A 26,242-nucleotide genomic window follows, 5' to 3' on the forward strand; every position below is an offset into this window, starting at 1 on the left:
GCAACAATGCCAGGGAGCTGTTTAGTTTGGCAGCCATCATACTCTATATTAGGTGGTGCATCATGAGTTCATCCCATGAATTGTAGTGGAATCACCCATTCCTCATGCTTATACAAACTATTAGTTTGAGGGATGAGGTGGTGGAGAATCAGCCCATTATATTCCAGAATAAACCAAACAAAAAAAGTGTGGGAGAAAATGACAGACCCACCCATTCCTCAAACCAAACACACGCTAAATAAACAAGCGGTTGCACAATCTGAACTGGTCCAACGGTATGGATTAACAAGAGAGAGAAAAATCAATTGCCAATAATACTAGCATTTGTGCAGGCATTTTAAACAAAACAGAGAGATGACGAAGTCCATTGCTCCCAACTTCAGTGTCTGAAAGCTCCAGGCTTTTTAGCTGCATGAGGCCTATAGCACATCAAGATGCAAAGATAGATTAAAAGATGCTTTGAGGCAGCAACAAAAAAAAAACAGATTATACTATAATAGTGAAAAAGAAAACACATTTAGGATTCAGCAGAGAGAAATGGTTAATAAGCACAAAAGAGAGTTAAACAGCAACAGTTTATTCAGTGGTTTTTGTCTTAACATTTTTCTTAACAAAGCCCCAGGCAAACAAGGAGAAAATGATAATTGCCACTGTAATCTTACCAATGCATTGAACCCTCACCTTTCAGGTGAAATAAACCCTCATCACCAATCTTACATGAGTCCAAGTTCAAGCACTCCAAGCTGATCAAATCTGAAAGGAACATTGGGCATCAGAAAAGAACTAGAAAGCAGTTTTCTCATTACGCACGAATCAATACTAAGGGACACCATAATTATGATGCACTTTTAGAAGGCAATACAAGAAGCGTGGGTTTCCACGGTTCCAGTAAATGTTGTGCTTATAGTGCTGCACACAATTTTAGGACAGAGTGCAATACCCTCCCTGAAGACGCCATTCCAGGCTTGCATCATGAAAGAAACAGTACCCATTTGTTAGGAAAAGACATGGGCTGATCCAGCAGGGAGGCCCAAGTCCCCACCCCACCTGCTGGAGCACCATGGAGAGCAAGAAGGGAGGGGAGGGAGAAGGAGAAGAGGGGCCAGGGCGCTGGAGGAAGGAGAAGGAGATGAGCCACTGGGAAAAGATCTGATTATTTTTCTTAGACATAGTGATTAGGTTCTACGGAAGACTATATCAAAATGTTTTTTCAACGAAATATGCAACATAGTTGTTTCTTAGATAATAAATCCTATGGTGAACCAATATAAAGATAATGAATGGATAAAACTTACCTTTTAAATGAATTAAACACGCATCTGTAATGTGGTTGAACCCTAAATTTGGAGCCTTAAATTTTATAAGACCTGCAAGGCAGTGCCATTAAATGAACTAAACAAAATTTTTAATCGTGAAGGATATGGAATTTAGTGGCAGCCAGCCAGCTTGCAGCAATTATGTCTGACCATTAATCTAGACAAGAAAAACAAGGAACCAATCTCCAATAACAGACTTAGATTCAACAAGATCAGTAATCTGCATCATGTTTACCTTGCAAGTTCTCACAACCTTCATCTCATATGCCACACCAACTTAGATTCAACAAGACCAACGAAGCCAGTTCTGCAATAGCACGACTGTCTTATTAAGGTTCCGGTACCTAAGTGCATGACTTGAAGCTGTTTACGCAAACATTGATGAGAAACACAGTCCAAAGGGCTACTCTGTGCATTGAGGTATTAACGGATTTGTTCACACAGGGAAAAGAAAGAAGACTAAATAAATCCATAAATTAGTGAGTAGTTCTCCTAAGTTGACAATGATGCATGTGGTCAGCTGTTCGTAGTTGTTAGTGGTTTGTCGTTGGTGTGATCGCCCTCTTTTGTTAGTGGTTTGTCGTAGTTGCTTTCTTGGCCAGTTTTTTGTAGTTGTTTTTCTTAGTATGGAGTGCTCCTCTAGTAGTGGGTCTTGCCGGCTTTTTGGTCCGAGGGGTTGCTCAGTTTTCGAACCTGGTTTCACCATAAAAATTGGGGGAAATTCTTTTTGTCTAATAATATGTGCGGGAATGCTCTTGCCACTCTTTCAAAAAAAGTAAGTAGGAACAGCTACATGGCATGGTTAGACTTCATAAAGAAGTACACCCTTGTCAAAAAACAAATGCCTCCTCCAGCCAACAAGTTTCTTTTGAAAGTAATAATAGAATGACTGAATGAGATTGTGTTCGCCACACCTCAGCAACAAAAGGAAAAAAAAAAGTTATGTTCCTGTCAAGCTGTATATGTAGTAGTGACATGCCCTAATAGTAGCTGAATGCCTGAAAAGCACTCTCCGAGTATCTAGTCCGACATCTGGGAACTTTTGTGTCGTCTATTCATGCACTCTTAATTGAATCCTTAATCAACTATGTAATGACAACTGTATACGATTGGTGGCACTAGCACAATTTCCATGGGCAGAGGGAAAACAGATGGGGACATCTTGAGACTAAATGTAAGATATTTTCGCAAAAGTGTCAACCGATGGCACAGTATGCCCAGGAAAAGATACAAACCAGATATAACCTCCAAACAAGCTACAGTAACTGTACAACCCTCCAGATTTAGATGACCTAGCTTGTGTAGACCTGAATTGATGACCCAACAACTCAAAGCAATGAGTTACTGCTAAGTTCAAATGAAACGTTCATATGGTTACTGAATAACTAAAAAATCTTCCTAAGTGGCAGTCCTGCGCGGGACAGACACAGCTCGGCTCCGCTCCGCTCCGTCCCGCCGCCCTGCGGCCCGCGCGGCCCCACGCCTGCGGCCCGCGCTGCCTACTCCGGCGGCGCGCACTGCTCCGCGCGACCCTGCGCCGTGCCCTGGAGGTTGTTCCGCATAGCTCCGTGCCCTGGAAGTCGCTCCGCGTAGCCCCGTCAGCCCATGGCCGGGCCATAGAGCTCCCCGCTGGAGCTCGTCGTGCAGCCCCATGGCTGGGCCCTGGTGCTCGTCCCGCACCGCCATGGTTGGCCTGACCTCGCGATAGGGCCGCGGTGGAGCCCCTGCTCCCACGCGAGCGAGACGAAGAAGGCACGGCGCCGTCGTGAGTCGTCCGCAGCTTCCGTCGTCACCCGCCTAGTGAATCAACCCCGCGGAATCCATCTTCCGTCGTCACTGGCTTCTACATCTGGTCCGGCGGCCACCTCTTGTGCTGATCTGCTGCTACTGATCTGCTCTGCGGCTGCTTGGTACTGCTGCCGTTCCTCCCTGACAAGACCTTTGCTGAAGTTGAGTTCCCCTCCATGGCTCGGCAGGTTTGCTCCCCTGGTGCTCTCTTCGAACTTGAGCATGATCCTGCTCTTGCGGAGTTAGTCGAGGACTGGGATTTCTCTCCGGGTAAGAGATTCCAAGCTGAAGTCCTTCGCAAGTTCTCCTCTTCGGTGCACCACCCATCATCGTCTCCGGATGGCTCCTTCTTCATGCTTGTGGTTTTCCGAAGGTACCTCTTTCGTTTGACTGAAGAGTCGGTTGCTATGGCTCTTCACTGTTGCCTGGGTGGCTCTCCGGCTGGTTTTCATGTTTCCTATCTGCAAGACCGACACTTCCGCTTTTCTGTTGCCTCGAAGCATGTGGGTTTGTTGGTCCGTGCCCTTAAGAGGATTACCACTGATCACTTTGACATCTACTTCCACATGTGGCGTGATGGAGGTGAAAACTGGGAACTCGAGCACAAAAAATGGGAAAAAGAAGAGAAGGATAGCTGGTCAGCTGTGATTGGTAAAAACAAACGTAAGATGTCTGCCAAGAGGGTTTCTTTCCACAAAAAGCTTATTCAAGATTCTCCGGTTCATAAATCTCGTCCTAGGGAGCTTTTGTCGATGATCAAGATTGGTGCTATTTTCTGCCCTCTTACAACAAACTCCTGCAATGTTTTGAGGAAATTTTCAATTTCTTCAGATTATGAAAGAGAGGTGCAAGCCAATTCTGATGTTCTTGCTTCTCACAAACCCAATGGTGCTCATTGTGTAGCATCTTCCTCAGTGGTTCCAGTTCAAACGGTTTTCAAGAGGCTTGAGAGAGATCTTGATATTAATGGCAATAATTTTCTGGCCACCAATTCTCTTCAGCCAAAGCACTATAATGAAGTGAAGCTCCCCCAAGGTGAACGGTTCAACTTTAATCCCAACCTATCAACCAGATTATGCTTTCGCTGTTTAAGCCCAAATCATTTAATTTGGGAGTGCCGAAGTGATATTAGGTGCATCTACTGTTTCACATATGGTCATCGGGCTCGAAATTGCTTTAGAAGAAGAGCCCACCTTAAGCTCAAGTGGACTGCTAAGCCCAGCTTGCAACCATTGAGCTCTGTGTGCAGTAAAGATGGAACCGTTCAACCTCCCCCTATTATTCAGTGGTCCCTAGGACCTAAGGCTGCTAATGCCCCGAGTGCTCCTTTGCCTTCTTGCTGCTCGCAGAAGGTCACTCTCCACATCCCAACCCCGGGGAAGACAAACACAGAGGAACCAGAGCAACCTGTGCCTCCACCTCCTCTCGCCTCCGCAAACAACGATCAAGCCATGGTGAACTGTTGTGCCAGCGCGATCACTGAAGCCCGGCTTACCCTAGCGCAGCAGCTCCAGCTCATGCATCTCATCAGAGATTACATAGAAATTGAGGTACGGAAGAAGGTCGTTTACTTCACGCCGCATCCGCATGGTGTGGGATTCTTTCAGCTTGGCGACCCTTGTCAGCGCGACACGCTTGTTGCTACAAGTTCGCATTGGATTGGTGGTCATGAAGTCTGTTTCGTTAGGCATGATGAGACCGCAATAAATGTGCGCAACTCTCCATACACTAGAAAGAGTGATGATGATGCTGACCCAACTGCTCACAATGGCAGCCCTCATTCTTTAGAGGGGCTAGTAGTTCCTGGGGACACACATCTCTCGGATGAAGCACAGGATGAAAATGGGATACTTACGACCCTTCTCAATCCCTCTGTTGGTCTGAGGGATCAAGATCCTGCTGTTATGGTTCATGCTGCCTCATCCTCTGTTGCCACTGCCATGCTTCGAGATATCGATAAGCAGGCTGTGGAGGAAAACAACCTTGTGGAGCAGGCAGTTATTCAACATAACAAAGTTCCTACAATCGGCAGTCCAACTTTATCTGCTATGAATAATAGAGTGACAACTAATCAAGATGAACATGTTCGGAGAGAGGCTATCTTCAGTTTGCTTGCTGCTGGACTAAGACAAATCCTCCATGGTCAGATTACTCTTCCATTCACAGGCTCCTTGGGGAGTGTACTTATCCCGAGCCCCCTCATCCAAATTGACCTTGCCTCTCTGGAGATCGATTCCTTCAACATCAGTGTCAACTACAATGGTCAGTGCACTGCTACTACTGCTGCTGTTTCACAGGTGCCTATCACCTCTATGGTGATGATCCAAACTCCCGAAGTCAAAAAGGCATTGACAAGCCTTCCTGCTCAGCCTGCTGATCTGCTCATAAAAAAGACCCCTGTCACTCGAGTCTACTATAGGAGGAAATTCAAGGATAAGACCAAGGAATTTGAGAGGGAGACTATGGTACTGGAACCTTCTCTAGAGCAAGATGGTTCCATCTATGCACCAGATCACACTGTTGATAATGATAGTAAAAACAAAGGCAAGCGAAAGGTGATAAGGAAAACGAAGTGCAGCACCCCTACTTCCACTCAAATGCTTAGAAGAAGCCCAAGATTTACTGCCAAGCTTGATGGATACAAGCCTGTCATGGCTGCCTCAAAAAAAAGGAAGTCGGTAGAAAAAAAACCGAGAACAAGGTTAAACCACAGGCTGATCTTCTGGATACCATTCTTCTCCCTCCCACTTCCCAAGCCATTGAATTTCCTGGGCTCTCTACTGTTGAGGAGTATGTCAACACTCATACTGTCTTTCCTGAAATTCCTATCACTGAAATTCAGAAGGTGGCAACAGAACTATGCTGCATCGATCCTGTGGAGGTGACAGCTGAACTGCTTCTTGCTCCAAGGCCTGAAGATGCAGGTCCGAGCAGAAGTGGAACTTAGATGCATCCCTTTTTTTTTTATGGATAACACCACAAATATCGATAGCTCAAACTCTAGTCTGAAAAGAAGTTGGAACATCCTCAATTGGAACATTAGAGGAATCAACTCCGAAGATAAATGCAGCGCGGTAAAAGAAAAAATCGATGAAAGCTCTTGTGCAATCTTCTGTCTCCAAGAAACTAAGAGAGATCATTTTGACCACTCCTTCATAAAAAAACTGGCCCCCAAACGCTTCAACAAGCATGCCTTCTCCCCCTCTGTTGGACAATCTGGAGGTATTCTTATGGGGTGGAATAGCTCTATCTTTAATGGGGAAATCATTGAGATTAACAAGTTCTCCAACAACAACAACAACAACAAAGTCTTTAAGTCCCAAACAAGTTGGGGTAGGCTAGAGTTGAAACCCATCAGAAGCAATCAAGGTTCAGGCACGTGAATAGCTGTCTTCCAAGCACTCCTATCTAAGGCTAAGTCTTTGGGTATATTCCATCCTTTCAAGTCTCCTTTTATTGCCTCTACCCAAGTCAACTTCGGTCTTCCTCTGCCTCTCTTCATGTTACTGTCCTGGCTTAGGATTCCGCTACGCACCGGTGCATCTGGAGGTCTCCGTTGTACATGTCCAAACCATCTCAACCGGTGTTGGACAAGCTTTTCTTCAATTGGCGCTACCCCTAATCTCTCACGTATATCATCATTCCGAACTCGATCCTTTCTTGTATGACCGCAAATCCAACGCAACATATGCATTTCCGCGACACTTAGCTGTTGAACATGTCGTCTTTTCGTAGGCCAATATTCTGCACCATACAACATAGCAGGTCTAATCGCCGTCCTATAAAACTTGCCTTTTAGCTTCTGTGGTACCCTTTTGTCGCATAGGACACCAGACGCTTGCCGCCACTTCATCCACCCTGCTTTGATTCTATGGCTAACATCTTCATCAATATCCCCGTCCCTCTGTAGCATTGATCCTAAATATCGAAAGGTATCCTTCCTAGGCACTACTTGACCTTCCAAACTAATATCTTCCTCCTCCCGAGTAGTAGTGCCGAAATCACATCTCATATACTCAGTTTTAGTTCTACTGAGTCTAAAACCTTTGGACTCCAAAGTCTCCCGCCATAACTCCAGTTTCTGGTTCACTCCTGTCCGGCTTTCATCAACTAGCACTACATCGTCCGTGAAAAGCATACACCAAGGGATGTCCCCTTGTATGTCCCTTGTGACCTCATCCATCACTAAAGCAAACAAATAAGGGCTCAAAGCTGACCCTTGATGTAGTCCTATCCTAATCGGGAAGTCATCCGTGTCTCCATCACTTGTTCGAACTCTAGTCACAACATTGTTGTACATGTCCTTAATGAGCCCGACGTACTTCGTTGGGACTTTATGTTTGTCCAAAGCCCACCACATAACATTCCTTGGTATTTTATCATAAGCCTTCTCCAAGTCAATAAAAACCATGTGTAGGTCCTTCTTCTTCTCCCTATACTGCTCCATAACTTGTCTTACTAAGAAAATGGCTTCCATGGTTGACCTTCCGGGCATGAAACCAAATTGGTTCATAGAGACCCGCGTTATTGCTCTCAAGCGATGCTCGATAACTCTTTCCCATAGCTTCATAGTATGGCTCATCAACTTAATTCCCCGGTAATTCGTACAACTTTGAATATCCCCTTTATTCTTGTAGATCGGTACCAATATACTTCTCCTCCACTCATCAGGCATCTTGTTCGATCGAAAAATATGGTTGAACAGCTTGGTTAGCCATACTATAGCTATGTCCCCGAGACATCTCCACACCTCGATTGGGATACCATCCGGTCCCATCGCCTTACCTCCTTTCATCCTTTTCAACGCCTCTCTGACCTCAGATTCTTGGATTCTCCGCACAAACCGCCTATTGGTGTCATCAAAAGAGTCATCCAACTGAAATGTTGTGTCCATATTCTCACCATTGAACAATTTGTCAAAATACTCTTGCCATCGATGTCGGATCTCATCCTCCTTCACCAAGAGGTGCTCCATTTCATCCTTAATGCACTTAACTTGGTTGAAGTCCTGTGTCTTTCTCTCACGAACCCTAGCCATCCTATAAATGTCCTTCTCTCCTTCCTTCGTACTCAGATGTTGGTAAAGATCCTCGTACGCTGTACCCTTTGCCACACTTACAGCTCGTTTTGCAGTCTTCTTTGCCACCTTGTACTTCTCTATGTTGTCCACACTCCTGTCATGGTACAAGCGTCTATAGCATTCTTTCTTCTCTTTAATAGCCCTTTGGACTTCCTCGTTCCACCACCAAGTATCTTTAGCCTCGCGTCCCCTTCCCTTGGTTACTCCACACACCTCTGAGGCTACCTTCCGAATGTTGGTTGCCATCTTGTCCCATATGTTGTTTATGTCGTCTTCTTCCTTCCAAGAGCCCTCTTTGATAACCCTTTCCCTAAATACCTCTGATGTCTCCCCTTTCAGTTTCCACCACTTTGTTCTTTCAATCTTAGCTTGTTTATCCCTACGGGCCCGTACCTGAAAACGAAAATCTGCCACCAAAAGCTTATGTTGAGAAACAACACACTCTCCTGGTATCACCTTGCAATCCAAGCATGCTCGTTTGTCCTTTCTTCTTGCGAGGACAAAGTCAATCTGGCTACAGTGTTGTCCGCTACTGAAGGTCACTAGATGAGATTCTCTCTTTCTAAAGAAAGTGTTGGCTATCATCAGATCAAAAGCTACCGCGAAGTCCAGAACTTCCTCCCCCTCCTGATTCCTACTACCATACCCAAAACCTCCATGAACTACCTCGAAACCTGCGCTTGTAGTACCTACATGCCCATTAAGATCTCCTCCTATAAAAAGCTTCTCACTACTAGGTATAGCTCTAACCATGCCATCTATAACAAGTTCTCCATAACGGTCAATTTCTCTTCCTTGCATAATGGTCATAACTGGATCTTGACCACTGTATATGGTCCATGCCAAGGTCCTGGTAGAGATGAGTTTGTTCTTTGGCTCAACAACCTTCAAATTGATGATAATGTGAACTGGATGATTGTAGGTGACTTCAACTTTTACAGATCATTGAATGACAGAAACAGAAGGGGAGGCAATATGAATGACATAATGATCTTTAATGAAATTATAAGTAACCTGGGACTCCTAGAAATCCCACTTAAAGGGAGAAAGTATACTTGGAGCAATATGCAAGATGATCCCCTCCTTGAGCAAATTGACTGGGTCTTCACTTCTGTTAAGGGCGCGTTTAGTTCCGAAAATTTTTTGCTTTTGGCTACTGTAGCACTTTTGTTTGTATTTGGCAAAAATTGTTCAATTATGGACTATTTAGGCTTAAAAGATTCGTCTCGCCAATTACAGGCAAACTATGCAATTAGTTATTCTTTTTACCTATATTTAATGCTCCATGCATGTGCCGCAAAATTTGATGTGACGGGGAATCTTGAAAATTTTTGGTTTTTGGGTGTAAACTAAACAGGGCCTAATTGGATCTCCGATTACCCTGACACACTTCTTCTTCCAATGGCAAGACCAACTTCAGATCATATCCCTTGCAAAATACAAATTGGCACCAATATCCCCAAGGCACAAACTTTCAGATTTGAGAACTACTGGATTGATCACCCTGGGTTCATGGATCTTGTGAAATCTGTTTGGACCTATAATGTCAGAGCTTCAAACAGTGCCACAAGAATTAGCTCAAAGTTCAAGCTTCTTAGAGCTGCCCTAAAAAAGTGGAGCAAGAAATTGTCTAATCTCTCTAGGTTGATTAAAATTTGTAATGACAATTTAGAAGTTTTAGACTCTCTTGAAGAACAAAGACCTCTCTTTATACAGGAATTTAACTTCAGAAGGATTCTTAAAGCACACATTCTCAGATTACATGGCTACAAAAAAGAGTACTGGAAGAAGAGGTACACTGTGAGATGGACCAAGTTGGGAGATGAAGGAACAAAATTTTTCCATGCTACAGCCACTGAGAGATACAGGATTAACACCATCACTAGCCTGACAGCCGCGGATGGTAGATCTATCACCGAGCATAATGAAAAGGCAGCTCTGCTACTAGAGGATTTTAAAAAGAGAATGGGATGCTCTTCTAATCCTACAATGCTCTACAACCTTGATCATCTAGTGCAGGCTAGAGATGACTTAGTTTCTCTCTCAAGGCCTTTCTCCACCCATGAAATCGATGAGGTCATCAAACACATGCCGTCTGATAAAGCTCCTGGTCCAGATGGCTTCAATGGGCTCTTTCTGAAAAAATGTTGGGATCTTATAAAAGAAGATGTCTACAAATTATGCTTTGATTTCTTCAATGGTAACTTGAATCTGGAAGCCATCAACAGCTCATTCATCACTCTAATCCCGAAAGTGCACAATCCTACAAGTGTCAATGACTACAGGCCCATTTCCCTTCTGAATGGTGTCATCAAAATCATCACAAAGCTCCTTGCCAATCGGCTGCAGGCTAAAATAATTCCTTTAATTCATATCAACCAGTATGGCTTCATAAAAAATAGAACAATACAGGATTGTTTGGCCTGGGCTTATGAGTACATCCATCAATGCCAACATTCCAAAAAAGAGCTTATTATTCTGAAATTAGACTTTACAAAAGCTTTTGATACAATTGAGCACAACACAATCTTGCTGATGATGAAGCACTTGGGGTTTGCTGAAATTTGGATTGATTGGATTGAGAGGATTCTTGCTTCTGGCTCCTCTTCGGTCCTTCTGAATGGTGTGCCAGGCAATCACTTTCACTGTCGTCGTGGGGTTAGACAAGGTGACCCCCTGTCACCTCTCCTCTTTGTGCTTGCTGCGGATCTCCTTCAATGCATTGTCAACAAAGCCTACCAGCAAGGTTTGTTTGAGTTGCCTATTCCTTCTTTTGAGCTGGATCAGTTCCCCATTGTTCAGTACGCTGACGACACTATTCTAGTCATGAAAGCTTCTCAGAGGGAGTTATTCGCCCTAAAAGGCCTTCTCGAATCCTTCTCGCAATCGACAGGGCTGAGAGTCAACTACAGGAAGTCTTGCCTTGTTCCCTTAAATCTCTCTCTTGAAAAAGCTCAACTCCTTGCTGGTGTCTTCGGCTGCAATTTGGAATCTCTCCCTTTTAACTACCTTGGACTGCTGTTGGGAACAACAAAACCTCGAGTTGAACACTATGGTCCCATTATGACTAAAGTTGAGAGAAGGCTCACGGCAACTTCTACCTTCCTGACCCATGCTGGAAGGCTTCAGCTAGTCAATTTAGTCCTCTCTTCGCTGCCCACATATGCCATGTGTACCTTAGAGGTGCCGGTTGCGGTCATTGAGTATATTGATAGAGCAAGACGTCACTGCCTTTGGAGAGGTTCAGATTCCAATGCAAAGATGAAACCACTGGTGGCCTGGAGAAAATGTTCAAAGCCAAAAAGAAAAGGAGGATTAGGAATTATTAATCTTAGGAGTCAAAACAAGACCCTTCTTTTGAAGCATCTGGACAAATTTTATAATAGGAAGGATATCCCATGGGTGAAGCTGATCTGGAATGCGCATTATTCCCAGGGTCAAGTGCCACATGCTTCGACAGATAGGGGTTCATTTTGGTGGAAGGATGTCCTAAAATTATGTGACATGTTCAGAGGAATTGCAAAGTGCACTTTTGGAGATGGTTCCACTGTGCTTTTTTGGTATGACCTTTGGAATGACAACATCTTAGAATCCAAATTCCCAAGGCTCTATTCCTTTGCCCAGAATAAGAACATTTCAGTGGCCAGATTTTTGTCTAATAACACTCTGGAGGCCCAATTTCACTTGCCCTTATCAGAGCAGGCCTTCCAAGAATTCCAAAGTCTCCAGGAATTAATTCAAGATCTGCAGGTCGATCAGAATTCAAAGGACTCCTGGGAATACATTTGGGGAAGCAAGAACTACTCCTCATCAAAGTGCTACAACTTTCCTTACAAGAATATACAGCCCCCATCCCCTTTTCTCTGGATTTGGAACTCCAAATGCTGTAACAAACTTCGAGTTTTTTCGTGGCTCCTCTTGATGGACAGACTGAACACAAGGAACATTCTGAGAAGGAAAAAGCACAAGCTTCAGGGAAACAACTACAATTGTGTCCTATGCAGCAACAACATTGAAGAAACCACATTTCATTTGTTCTTCACCTGCCCCTTTACCCAAGCCTGTTGGCAACACCTTGGTATAAATTGGGACTTCACAATGGATTTCTTCCGGATGATGCAGCAAGCCAAGGCTCAACATAACAACCCCTTTTTTATGGAGACCTTCATCATTGCCACCTGGCAGATTTGGAAGCAGAGAAACAACTCTATATTTGACAGAGGCCGGCCATCCTTTGATTCTTGGAAAAGCTCCTTCTATGACGAAGTTAGGCTACAGGCCCATAGATTTAGTTCTGCTAAGCGCTCTGTCTTCCTTTCTTGTACAGCTGCTCTAGTTTAGCTCTGCTGCCCACCTCGGGCTTGCTTCCCTTTTTTTGTTATCTCTTGTATAGAGTTGCTGCTCCTTTTGTTTAAATAAAAAGTTTACAGTGGGGGCCTCCCCTGCTGTATTTTCCGCTCAAAAAAAAACTGAATAACTAAAAGCAATGACTTAATCAAAAATAAAAATACACCTAGTTTACACAAGGGCATGTACAAGAACCAAATATTATAGTGAAAAATGAAGAAATTTATTTGTGTTTCTTGGAGTTACCTCTCAGATAAGAAACACAAAAATCAGAGATTTTGCAGGAAGAGAGCTGTAGCTCTCTCAAATTCATGAGATCTGCAGAAGGAAAATGCTATTTGTTAGCCTTGGAGATCATTGTAAGTTACAATATACTGATATGCACTTTACAACAGTCAGCTATGGAGAGGTGCTACCTGACAAATACTTTCATATCTGAATCTGTGATGCAATTACAATATTTCATATTCAGTTTTTCTAGTTTTTTCAAGCCTGCATCAGAAAGTTTTGTCATTGCATAGTTGAATATAAATTGGAAGCATTACTGTAATGGAGAATGAGCTGAATTCACATCAGAAAGTTTTTTAAAGCCTAGAACATTTTGGATTTCCATCCGATTATATTTTTTAAAATTAAGACAAAACTCATGAGAAAGTTAATAACTATCAAAATCATATTAACGGAATATAGATTTTGATGAACTAGAAAATGCAATACCATCTTGATATTTATTGAAGCTGAATAGCAAAGTGAAACCTCTAGTACTCTGATTTAGTAAATAAAGTTTGAAATTAGTTAAGATTATCGTGTGTTCAATATCTGCAAGAGCATCATCACACTAGCATTGAGCTACTAGGGTGAAGAATAACTAAAAATGTGTTCAATATTGATTCATTTTTTTTAGAACTACTGGATCACTATCAACTCCGCCTATGGTGGGGCGCCTTTGGTGTCCCAGCATAGCAGGTCCCAAGCCCTGATAAAGGAGGAGGGTTGTGTTAGGCGTGGCGAGCCAATGTAAAAACTTAGCCACTTTAATGGAGATGAAACCCGAAAGAAAATCGTTGGGGCGTAACCCTCTTAGCGACGCGCCATATCGGAACCCGGGTATGGTGTTAAATGGGCAAGGGCCGGGTCGTCACCCCCGTGACGCGCCGTGTCGTGATCTGGGCATGGTGTCAAGTGACCAAGGATCGGGTCGTCGCTTCCTTAGTGGCGCGCTACATCGGCGCCCGGGTGTAGTGAAAAATGAGCAAGGGTCTTCGCATCTGAGTCGACGGGTACGAAGGGTAAGGAAGCTAGTCGAACCAACTAGGATCCATTTAGGTAGTTGGAATGTAGGGTCACTTCCAGGTAAGTTAAGAGAATTGGTTGATACCGCGACTAGGAGGCGTGTAAATATATTATGCGTTCAAGAGACTAAATGGAAGGGTCAGAAGGCGAAGGAGGTGGACAATACAGGTTTCAAGCTTTGGTACACAGGAACAGTCGCGAATAGAAATGGAGTAGGAGTTTTGATTGATAAGAGCCTCAAGAATGGTGTGGTGGGAGTGAGAAGGCAAGGAGATAGAATTATCTTAGTCAAGCTTGTCATTGGTGATATGGTCTTGAACGTAATTAGTGCGTATGCCCCCCAAGTAGGCCTCGACGAGAGTGCTAAGAGACAGTTCTGGGAAGACTTAGATGGCCTGGTTAGAGCTATACCTTGTAGTGAGAAGCTTTTTATAGGAGGAGATCTTAATGGGCATATAGGTACTACAAGCGCAGGTTTCGAGGCAGTTCATGGAGGTTTTGGGTATGGTAGTAGGAATCAGGAGGGGGAGGAAGTTCTGGACTTCGCGGTAGCTTTTGACCTGATGATAGCCAACACTTTCTTTAGAAAGAGAGAATCTCATCTAGTGACCTTCAGTAGCGGACAACACTGTAGCCAGATTGACTTTGTCCTCGCAAGAAGAAAGGACAAACAAGCATGCTTGGATTGCAAGGTGATACCAGGGGAGTGTGTTGTTTCTCAACATAAGCTTTTGGTGGTAGATTTTCGTTTTCAGGTGAGTGCCCATGGGGATAAACAAGGTAAGATTGAAAGAACAAAGTGGTGGAAACTAAAAGAGGAGACGTCAGAGGTATTTAGGGAAATGGTTATCAAAGAGGGCTCTTGGAAGGAAGAAGACGACATAAACAACATGTGGGACAAGATGGCAACCAACATTCGGAAGGTGGCCTCAGAGGTGTGTGGAGTAACCAAAGGAAGTGGACGCGAGGCTAAAGATGTGGTGGAATGAGGAAGTCCAAAGGGCTATTAAGGAGAAGAAAGAATGTTATAGACGCTTATACCATGACAGGAGTGTGGATAACATAGAGAAGTACAAGGTGGCAAAGAAGACTACAAAGCGAGCTGTAAGTGTGGCAAAGGGTAGAGCGTACGAGGATCTTTACCAACATTTGAGTACGAAGGAAGGAGAGAAGGACATTTATAGGATGGCTAGGGTTCGTGAGAGAAAGACACGGGACTTCAGCCAAGTTAAGTGCATTAAGGATGAAAGGGAGCATCTCTTAGTGAAGGAGCATGAGATCCGACATCGATGGCAAGAGTATTTTGACAAATTGTTCAATGGTGAGAATATGGACACAACCTTTCAGTTGGATGACTCTTTTGATGACACCAATAGGCGCTTTGTGAGGAGAATCCAAGAATCTGATGTCAGAGAGGCATTGAAAAGGATAAAAGGAGGTAAGGCGATGGGACCGGATGGTATCCCAATCGAGGTGTGGAGATGCCTCGGGGACATAGCTATAGTATGGCTAACCAAGCTGTTCAACCATATTTTTCGATCGAACAAGATGCCTGATGAGTGGAGGAGACGTATATTGGTACCGATCTACAAAAATAAAGGGGATATTCAAAGTTGTATGAATTACCGGGGAATTAAGTTGATGAGCCATACTATGAAGCTATGAGAGAGAGTTATCGAGCATCGCTTGAGAGCAATAACGCGGGTCTCTATGAACCAATTTGGTTTCATGTCCGGAAGGTCAACCATGGAAGCCATTTTCTTAATAAGACAAGTTATGGAGCGGTATAGGGAGAAAAAGAAGGACCTACACATGGTTTTTATTGACTTGGAGAAGGCTTACAACAAAATACCAAGGAATGTTATGTGGTAGGCTTTGGACAAACATAAAGTCCCAACGAAATACGTCAGGCTCATTAAGGACATGTACAACAATGTTGTGACTAGAGTTCGAACAAGTGATGGAGACACGGATGACTTCCCGATTAGGATAGGACTACATCAAGGATCAGCTTTGAGCCCTTATTTGTTTGCTTTAGTGATGGATGAGGTCACAAGGGACATACAAGGGGACATCCCTTGGTGTATGCTTTTTGTGGACGATGTAGTGCTAGTTGATAAAAGCCGGACAGGAGTGAATCAGAAACTGAAGTTATGGCGGGAGACTTTGGAGTCCAAATGTTTTAGACTCAGTAGAACTAAAACTGAGTATATGAGATGTGACTTCGGCACTACTACTCGGGAGGAGGAAGATGTTAGTTTGGAAGGTCAAGTAGTGCCCAGGAAGGATACATTTCGATATTTAGGATCAATGCTACAGAGGGACGGGAATATTGATGAAGATGTTAGCCATAGAATCAAAGCAGGGTGGATGAAGTGGCGGCAAGCGTCTGGTGTCCTATGTGACAAAAGGGTACCACAGAAGCTAAAAGGCAAGTTTTATAGGACGACGATTAGACCTGCTATGTTGTATGGTGCAGAATATTGGCCTATAAAAAGACGACATGTTCAACAGCTAAGTGTCGCGGAAATGCGTATGTTGCGTTGGATTTGCGGTCATACAAGAAGGGATCGAGTTCGGAACGATGATATACGTGATAGATTAGGGGTAGCGCCAATTGAAGAAAAGCTTGTCCAACACCGGTTGAGATGGTTTGGACATGTGCAACAGAGACCTCCAGAGGCACCGGTGCGTAGTGGAATCCTAAGCCAGGATAGTAACGTGAAGAGAGGCAGAGGAAGACCGAAGTTGACTTGGGTAGAGGCAATAAAAGAAGACTTGAAAGGATGGAATATACCCAAAGACTTAGCCTTAGATAGGGGTGCTTGGAAGACTATTCACGTGCCTGAATCTTGATTGCTTCTGATGGGTTTCAACTCTAGCCTACCCCAACTTGTTTGGAACTTAAAGGCTTTGTTGTTGTTGTTGTTGTACTGGATCACTATCAGGGTTCAAGTTAGCTTTACATTAAAATATTTTAATACATGGAATCTATTATCATCTAGAAACATTTGATTTTACAAATTGTAAAAAAAAAGGGCAGACCCAGTGCCGGAGGCTCCCACATGAGTGGGGTCTGGGGAAGGGAAAAACCGAGGCAAGCCTTCCCCCCGCAAAATCTGCGGAGAGGCTGCTTCGAACCCACGACCTGGTGACTCAGTGAGACAGCTCTCACCATTGCACCAGGCCTGCCCTTCTAATTTTACAAATTGTACCAAGTGAAAAAATGCTAGATAAATTCACGAAGAACATATTGTGACACAGAAAATGGAAAATGCATAGCTAACAATGTACACATGAGTGGCCAAAACCATTTTTTAAAATTAAATTGTTCCAGCTGGTGGAACCATCAAGCCAAGTAACCAAAAAATGCATACATTTAATTTGTGGTGACTATGCTATCCATATTATAACATGTGCTATAAAACTTGTATATAAAAGAACCTCCTGTTATAGAATGAGGAAATGGTTTAATAATTCATACAGCCTGCAAAATTTAGTAGAAATATACTTAAAACAACCAGAGTAAGATAAAATAAACAAATTTATAAAAGGGCCCATAAGAACAATAAGAAAAATATAACAAACAACTAGATTAAAGTTCTAAAGACTAATCAAAACAATAATCCGCTTGAAGTCAGCCAGATTAGCATAAAGCTAGATAACATATCTAAAAAGTTAATCAAAAGCACCATGAATAAGATCTAAAATCAGACTGGTGATAGAAGAGGACTAGAAGTAACCAAAAAGACCAGCCTCAGTAGCTCATCTAAAAAGTATAACACCTTTAATAAAATACACAACAAAAATTATATGACATTAATAAATTACAAAAGCAAATGTCAACTTGTTAGTACGAAGAATGATATGATATTAACGCAATTCTTCAATCATTTAAAAAAGCACTATGAAAGGGAATGGTATATTTCTAGAAGCTGCATAATCTACAGAATGCTAGGGATTTTTGCAAAACTCTCCTACATTAGAAACACAATGACATTAACAAATCACAAATGTAGTTATCATCTTTTTAGAATGAAGAAATGATATGAGTTTAATGAAATATGACAATGGTAAAAATAAAGGCACTATCTCAAATGAAATAATGACAACCAACCTTTATATTATTTGTAATTAGCACAAACTGAAGATTTAAACAATAGCAAAAGGAACGGTCATTTTTTCTAATATCTATTGATTTGTAAACTAATATTTTTAGAAATTTTACAAAGGAAAAATTCATGATAGTGAAATATACATATAGTGCAGCTCTGTAATGACAGATGGAAAATTGAAACTTAAAATATTTGTGTATTGCAGGTCATTAGTCATCAATATCCAAGCTGACATATAAAAGATTGCACTTAGGATTTGTTAGCCAGCCACAATTTATTTTTTTTACCATAATCAGCAGATAACATCTCTGATGTCTTAATTAGTCCAAAAATGCACACCTTCTTGACCACTGTCCACTGATGTTATCACCACAGGTTTCATTCATACGATAACAAACTGGCATATAAAAATCGTAACCAGAACTTCCTGTTACAGTTTCAGAAATAATTTAATAATTTATATGTGGCATGACAAACGTTCAGATAATACAAATAAATGAAGCTGCAAGAAAAAATATTAATTAACAATCTAACCTTCCTCGGCATGTCCACCTTTGTGCAGCTCATTCAGTCAGTGACACCCAGATTGACAATGGTTCTGAAATACGTCTGCAGTTTGTGTCAAGAATCCATGATGTTAGTCTGTTTAAAACGCATTGCAGATAAAGCGTCACTTTTAAAAGTTGTTTAGCCTTTTCTTTTCTCAGGCAACTATAAATGAAGCTTTCTTTTAAGCATGCTACCTATAAAAGCAGTCGGTGCTTAAGGCAAGCAGATACAAGTTGAAATAAAAATATATATATAATCAAGAAGAAATAAGGTTTCATGGCACACTATCCATCACAACTAATTTATAGAATCAACTATCAGCACAACAGAATAAAGAAATCTAACTACTAGACTAAACTTCCAAAGACTAATAAAAAATGCTCTCAGCTTGCAGTGTCAATGTGCAACATAATAACTAAAAAGCAGCAGTGTTGGTCCCTCGGCTGCCCTGCACAGGTAAGCAGTAAGCTTATTAGCACACTCACTCAATATGGCTAGAGGTAAAAGAAGATATTGAGAACAGCTCACACACACAGCACAAGCCCAACGCTGGCCGAAAGCTCTGCTTCTGGATGTGGCAAACTGAACTGCTCTTTTGCATTGCCTTAGGTGTGATATATATACAAGTGCTAGTACCTCTACTAGGTAAATAGTTGTTGGTGAGTACACCAACTACCTACTCCTAAGGTATACCAACTACTCCTATTACTAGCAGTACAAAGCTTAGATCAGCCCACTACCAAGACATGGCTGATGTAATAGCTATCAACTAATGTACTAGAGGTGGCCTATTGCCATACTACTACAGCAGTAGAGACTGGACAGCCAAGCTGACCAAATGCCAACTCTGCTACAGCAAGAGAGATCAGCAGCAGATTATGTCTTACAATTCTTCCCCTAATCCTGCTGAAAACCCGATGCCTTGACCTCATCCATGCCAATCATCTTCCTCAGCTCCATGAACCGTAGGCGCCCGAGTGACTTGGTGAGAATGTCAGCGAGCTGTCTGCCGGTCTCGACGAACTCGATGACGATCTGCCCTCCATCGATGCAGTCCCGGAGGAAGTGGAACTTGATGTCAATGTGCTTGCTCCGGTCGTGGAGGACAAGGTTCTTGGCAAGGGCGATGGCGGGCTGGTTATCCACCATCAGAGCTGGCGGGTGAGCTTCCTCGCCGGTCAGCTCGCCCAGCAGCCGGCGCAGCCAGATAGCCTGGCACGCCACCGTGGCTGCTGCGATGTACTCCGCCTCACACGTCAACAGCGCCACGATCTTTTGCTTCAGCGACTGTGAAAGCTCTAGTTTGGTTTCGGTGAATTGATGAAACCCTGAGTGCTAACCTAGTTTATCAAAATGATCATGAGATAGGTAGCATATTCCAAGTGGTGAAACAAATGAAGATCATGACATGATGATGTTGATGCCATGGTGATGATCAAGTGTTTGGACTTGAAAAGAAGAAAGAAAAAACAAAAGGCTCAAGGCAAAGGTATAAGTGGTAGGAACAATTTCGTTTCGGTGATCAAGACACTTAGCGAGTGTGATCACATTTAGGTTCGATAGCCGTACTATTAAGAGGGGTGAAACTTGTATCGAAATACGGTAATCAAAGTGCCACTAGATGCTCTAACTCATTGCATATGCATTTATGATCTAGTGGAGTGCTAACACCCTTGAAAACATTTATGAAAATATGCTAACACACATGCACAAAGGTGATAAACATTGTGTTTAGCACTTGGGAGCAAGGGTTCGAAACTTCACCGGCGCCCTGTACAGAAAAAACAGGGTTTCACAAAGTGCACCAGACGCTAGGTCCTGCGCCCGGTCAGTGGCGCACAGTGAAGACCACCCTCGGTCTCTTGACTGGACGCAGGCGACCGGACTCTGGCTGAACACTGTTCAGCGTGCGGTCTTGCTGATGTGGCAGTGCACAAAGAAGACCGTGAGTGACCAGCAGCTGGGCGAGTCTAGACGGGCTTGACTGGACGCGTCCGGTCGCGAATTTCCACCTCTAGAAGCTTACTGGAAGTGACCGGACGCTGGGGTCCTGTGTCCGGTTGGGCGTGACCGGACGCGTCCAGTTGCAAGTGGAACCTTACTAGAAGTGACCGGACGCTGTGGTCCTGTGTCTGGTCCAACACTGTAGTGCGTCCGGTCACAACTTAAATGTACTGATGACCGTTGAGATCGGGCGATCAGCATTTGAAGCAGGGGACACGTGGTGTGCATCGCGCGACCGGACGCTGAGGTCCTACGTCCGGTCAAACCGACCGGTGCATCCGGTCGCCCTGATTTCTCAGGGAACAGAGAGCCAATGGCTCTTCGTGGGGGCTCTCTATTTAAGCCCCATGGCCGGCTCTAGCGCACTTCTCTTGGCCATTTGCATTGACATAGCAACCTTGTGAGCTTAGCCAAAGCCCTCCTACTCATCTCCATCATTGATTAATCATCTTTATGAGATTGAGAGTGAATCCAAGTGCATTGCTTGAGTGTTTGCATCTAGAGGCACTTGGTGTTCGTGTTTTGCTGTGGGATTCGCTTATTACTCTTGGTGGTTGCCGCCACCTAGATGGCTTGGAGCAGCGAGGATCATCGAGCGGAGGTTGGTGACTGTCTCCGGCTCCGATCGTGGTGATTGTGAGGGGTTCTTGACCTTTCCCCGGCGGAGAGCCAAAAGGTACTCTAATAATTGCTTGTGGCTTGTATGATCCTCATTTTATGTTGGTTGTGCGGCACCCTATTGAGGGTTTGACGGGTGATGCCAATCAGCTCGTGAACCTCCAAGTGAGTGAATCGCCACAATGAGGACTAGCTTGCCGGCAAGCAAGTGAAACTCGGTAAAAAATCATTGTGTCATCATTTGATTCCGATGTGATTGCTATTCATTGGTATTCATCCTTGTGATTGATTGGTTCATTCCTCGACTCGGCGGTATATCCATCTTACTCTCTCTTTACATTACCAAAAACTAGTTGTCAAGCTCTTCAGTGTAGCTAGTCATGAGAGCTTGTTAGTTTGGTTAGTGTGGCTCTTTAGTTAGCCTTTGAGAGCACACTAACTTAGTGTAGCAACATAGCCATTGTGTGGATAGAGACTATACAAAATAGAATTGGGTAGATGGCTTGCAACCCCAAGTATAATGCTAGCGCAAAATTCGCTTCACCATCTTATTGACTAATCATTCGTCTTAGTGTTGTTGTAGAATTTTTTAATAGGCTATTCATCCCCCCTCTAGCCATTAGGACATTTCAGACTGCCAAGCAATGGGGGCCGCTCCAAGGAAGACGAGCACGCCGGAGGTGCTCCGTCGCCCGTCGATGTCGCCCACCATGTCTGCGTCGCTAAAAACAGTGAGCTCCGGCTCACCTTCCTTTGCCTTGGGGGGTGCCTCGCTGAAGACCGTGAGCTACAGCCCACCCTTACCGCCACTTTTGGGGGAGATGATCGCTTGATCGAGCGTCCCCTTGACGTAGCACAACAGCCTCTTCACCGTCGTCCAGTGATCCTCACGCGGGTCCTCCATGAAGCGACTGACATACCCGACCGCGAACGTGATGTCCTGCCGAGTATGCATGAGGTAGCGCAGCCCGCCGACGATGCTCCGGTAGCGCGTCACATCCACCTACGCCTCCATGTTGTGCTTGGGCAGCTTCAGCCGCTCCTCCATTGGAGTTGCGCACGGCTTGCACTCCGCTATGCCGTTGCGCTCCAGCAGCTTCTCCGCATAGGCGCGCTGTCCCAGGAAGATGTGCTCCTTCACCTGCCTCACCTCAATGCCGAGGCAGTAGGAGAGCACGCCGAAATCGCTCATTTTGAAACGAGCAGCCATCTCGCGCTTGAAAACATCGATGACCTCCGCCCGTGCTCTAGTGACGATCAAGTCGTCCACATACACGCCACTGACGAGCTCCTTCTTCCCCCGTCGCTGCGTGTACAGCGCGTGTTCTGTGGCGTAGCGAGTGAACCCAAGCTCGCCAAGGTGGCGTCGAGCTTGGCGTTCCACGCCCAAGGGGCCTGCCGTAGCCCGTAGAGCGCCTTGCGTAGCTTGAGCACCTTGTGCTCAGCGCCCTTGACGGCGAAGCCCGGAGCTTGCTTGACGAAGACCGTCTCTGCGAGCTCGCCGTTGAGGAACGCAAACTTGACGTCGAGGTGGTGGACGCGCCAATCCTTCACTGCTGCCATGGCCAACAGCAAGCGAACAGACTCCATTCGCGCCACCGGAGCAAAGACTTCCTCGAAGTCGATGCCATCACGTTGCATGAAGCCGCGGGCGACGAGCCGAGCCTTGTACTTGATAATGGCGCCGCGCTCATCCCGCTTCACCTTGTAGACCCACCTCAACCCGATCGGCCTGCAGCCCACCGGTGGATCCACCAGCTCCCATGTCCCATTGTCCTCATGGCCTTCATCTCTTCCAACATCGCCCGGTGCCAATTGTCGTCGCGTTCAGCCACTGCAAACGTCGGTGGCTCCTCTGCACTAACAAGGAGCGGCTCTGGGTCGAGAAAATGACTGGCCAACCCAGGAGCTCCCCCTTCGTCGACGATGTTGTCCACCCACCTGAACCGAACCTCCTCGCCGTCGTGGAAAGCGTCCACGTACTCGTCGATGTCGGTGGGTGGAGAGGTGAACTCGATCGGTGGTCCATGGCCTCCCTGTTCTTGTGGCAGAACCGCCTAATCTAATGCCTCCCAGGAGTGCTTGTCTTCTATTAGACACTGAGCACTCAAGGAAAAACACTAAATTACATAATTCCGTCGGGCACACCCCAGGGGAGAACCTGAAAATCCACATTTTCGCCATTAGAATCCCAAATGAGAGAATAAAGCTTATATCATTCTTAACCATTTCTTACACCACTTTAATACAACATCAGAGTATAATATTTATTATTATAACAGCGGAATATAATCATATTATCAGAGTTATGTAACAGCGGAATATAAACATATGATCAAAATTACAGTGGAAATAAATATCTATTCATGAAATGATGAAGCATTGATATATAAACTATGACAACAGATTATAATACTTTCGTTCATAAAAACATTTAGTGGGAGTTATAAATGAAAACTATGATCGCAGCGTAAAGGAAATCCTTGCTGAGCCCACCAGGAGGAATCCACACACAAAGGTCAGCTCTAGCCTCCACATGTCACCTGCAACAGGGGGAATAAAACCCTGAGTACTCAATTGTACTCAGCAAGACTTACCCGACAGGAGAAAAGAAAAGACTCCAAGGATATGCAAGGCTATCTGGCTTGTGGGTTTATTGCATCTACATGAAGCATTACTAAACGTGCATCCTTATATTTGATTTTTATTAGCAGTGCATTGGTTCATTAACTAACCATTCTATGTAAGACCTGTGCTACTTTTCAAGCAGGTGGTAAGCAATCAGAGTTACTTTTTTCATCTTTCATCTTTCAGTTCTTACTACGATGTTAGACACGAAACAAGCCGTACTGGATTTTCCGGCGATTCGCGAATCAATGCTCCCAGCTGGGTACCCCAAAAACACACGTCCCGCTTGTACCCAACGCACAAACAAGACCAACCCATCACTCTCCTATCTCGGGTGTCCAGGTCCCCGTCCAAACTGGGACTCCAAGCCCCCACCCCAGAGTTCCGGACTCAGTGCGGTCCAAGGACCTCCTCCACCAAAATAAAACCCTGACAGTCGGTCCGGAAAGAGCCGGATTCACGACAAGAGAGCAACAAGTCTTTCAAGCGCCCATACCCAAGTATGTGCTCGGGATAATAAGTCTGTGACTTGCCTCGATGGCTTATGCAACGATCGGTCCTTAACCGGCACGGACAGGAAAAACAGTGTAACCAAGCCATGCCCCGCGTCCACGGCGACACAACCTGTTACACCCACCAATACCCAAACCATATCCCTGCCCGGTCACCATTTTTCCTTTCCACCATTTATATTTTCTAAGTGATAATAATATAGTAATATATTTCCTATCTCTCGCGAGTGACAGACAATCACTCGACTTCTACCGAAATCCTATAGCATGGCATTCTACACGATCCTGTAATACTAGTAAAACTCATAGGATAAATAAATAAATAAATAAATAAATATATATATATATATATATATATATATATATATATATATATATATATATATATATATGCAAGTGGGTTTCATTCAACTCCTTCAAACTTAATGCACAAATATAATTTAAACTACAGAAAGTAGAGGTTATGCACCGGGGCTTGCCTGGGTAAGATATATATTAAAAAGTTAGTATCTGCATCTTGAGATCATCCACCATCAACTGAATAGAAAGCCCATTACACCATCTTCGGATTCCCAATCATCCTTCAATTGATCCGTTGATCCATCATCGTACCTATATGATATGCATGCGATGCAATGCAAAGATGTAATTAATCAACTGCAATCGTGACTCGTAAAATACGACGTACGCCTCTCAAGTTAACGGGCTAGTTCTAACGACGACCGTACTTAGGCTACATATACACGTTGTCGGATAAGGCGTTATTTCTCAACAATTATTTTAGTTATATAATCCAAGGTGTTTCTTTATTCCTTTTTATCAATTTACTCTTTATTCGAAATAGAGCATCATTATCTACCTAGCAAACTAATTATTATTGCTCTACAAAAATTACAGTGAGTACCTAATATTGCTAGGAGCCTACTATATAAATTTCAGATTCAACACTATTACCAATTTATCATAAAAATTCCTACAAGTTTATATTTCACAATATTAAGTACCTTAAATTAATTATATAGCTTCCAAGAATATTATCCAACTATGCGAACATAATATACTAACAGGTAGATCATGATTTTAGGATCCTAACAAAATTGGTTTTACCATTTTTGGGTTCCTATACCATTTTATATTAATTTTACAACTTTAACTTCGAAAATAATTTAGCTAAATGTTTTCTAGAACAAAAAGGACGACAGTGGCAAAGTGGCTCGGAAGTGGCGATAACCACGCGGGCGGCCCAGGCGCACAGACTTCTGGCCGACCCAACAGCGCGGACGAACGCGGCCCAGCGCGCGGTGGGGGCGCTAGCGGCCAAGCCGCGGCGGCCAAGCCGCGGCGGCCACAGGCCGGCCCAGGCGCGGGAGCGGCAATGGCCCAGCGGATGCGGGACCAGTCGGCCCAGGCGGCACGCGGTCAGCGGCCCAGCAGCGGCGGTCTCAAACGTGGCCCATGACTGGCTAACCGGCCTAGCCCGAAGGCGCTCGCGCGGCCCAGGCGGGGCACAGCGCGCACAGCCCAGCGCGACGCTGGTGACCCAACAGTGCGGCAAAGACCAGCCGGCCCAGCGGCGGCACCAAAATGCATCGAGACCCTCGTACTTTAGTTAAATCAACCCATAGGACATTGGCACTATTTACTCGTGTCACGTATTTGCGTAAAGAACCCTGTATAAAATAATTGCTTGGATTTATACCCTTGCTTCATCCTAAAAAACAGAGCAACGACGCAGAGGAACCGAGCGGCACCGTGGTGAGGGCACGCCGGCGGCGAGGTGGTGTCCGAGCTCGGCGTGGACGGACCGGCGAGGCGCGGCGGAGTCGTGCATGGCTCGATGAGCGGGAGGAGCGCGACAGCACTCCAGGGCGCTATAGTCGCGGCTGGCGAGGCGGCTTGGGCGCGCGGGAGCAGGGAAAGGAAGAGCAGCGCTGCAGCACGAGCATGGCGTGCGCCGGCGACTGGCCATGGCAGCGCTGCGAGGCAGAAACG

General features: G+C 44.5%; 1 pseudogene; it reads right to left on the reverse strand.

Annotated features, from left to right (window-relative positions):
* The window catches only part of LOC136451994 (uncharacterized), a 58,548-nt pseudogene extending 39,369 nt beyond the window's left edge, over positions 1-19,179 (reverse strand).
* Between the last annotated feature and the right edge of the window lie 7,063 nt (positions 19,180-26,242).

This window comes from Miscanthus floridulus, chromosome 5 (assembly GCF_019320115.1).
Source record: "Miscanthus floridulus cultivar M001 chromosome 5, ASM1932011v1, whole genome shotgun sequence".
Classification (NCBI taxonomy): Eukaryota; Viridiplantae; Streptophyta; class Magnoliopsida; order Poales; family Poaceae; genus Miscanthus; species Miscanthus floridulus.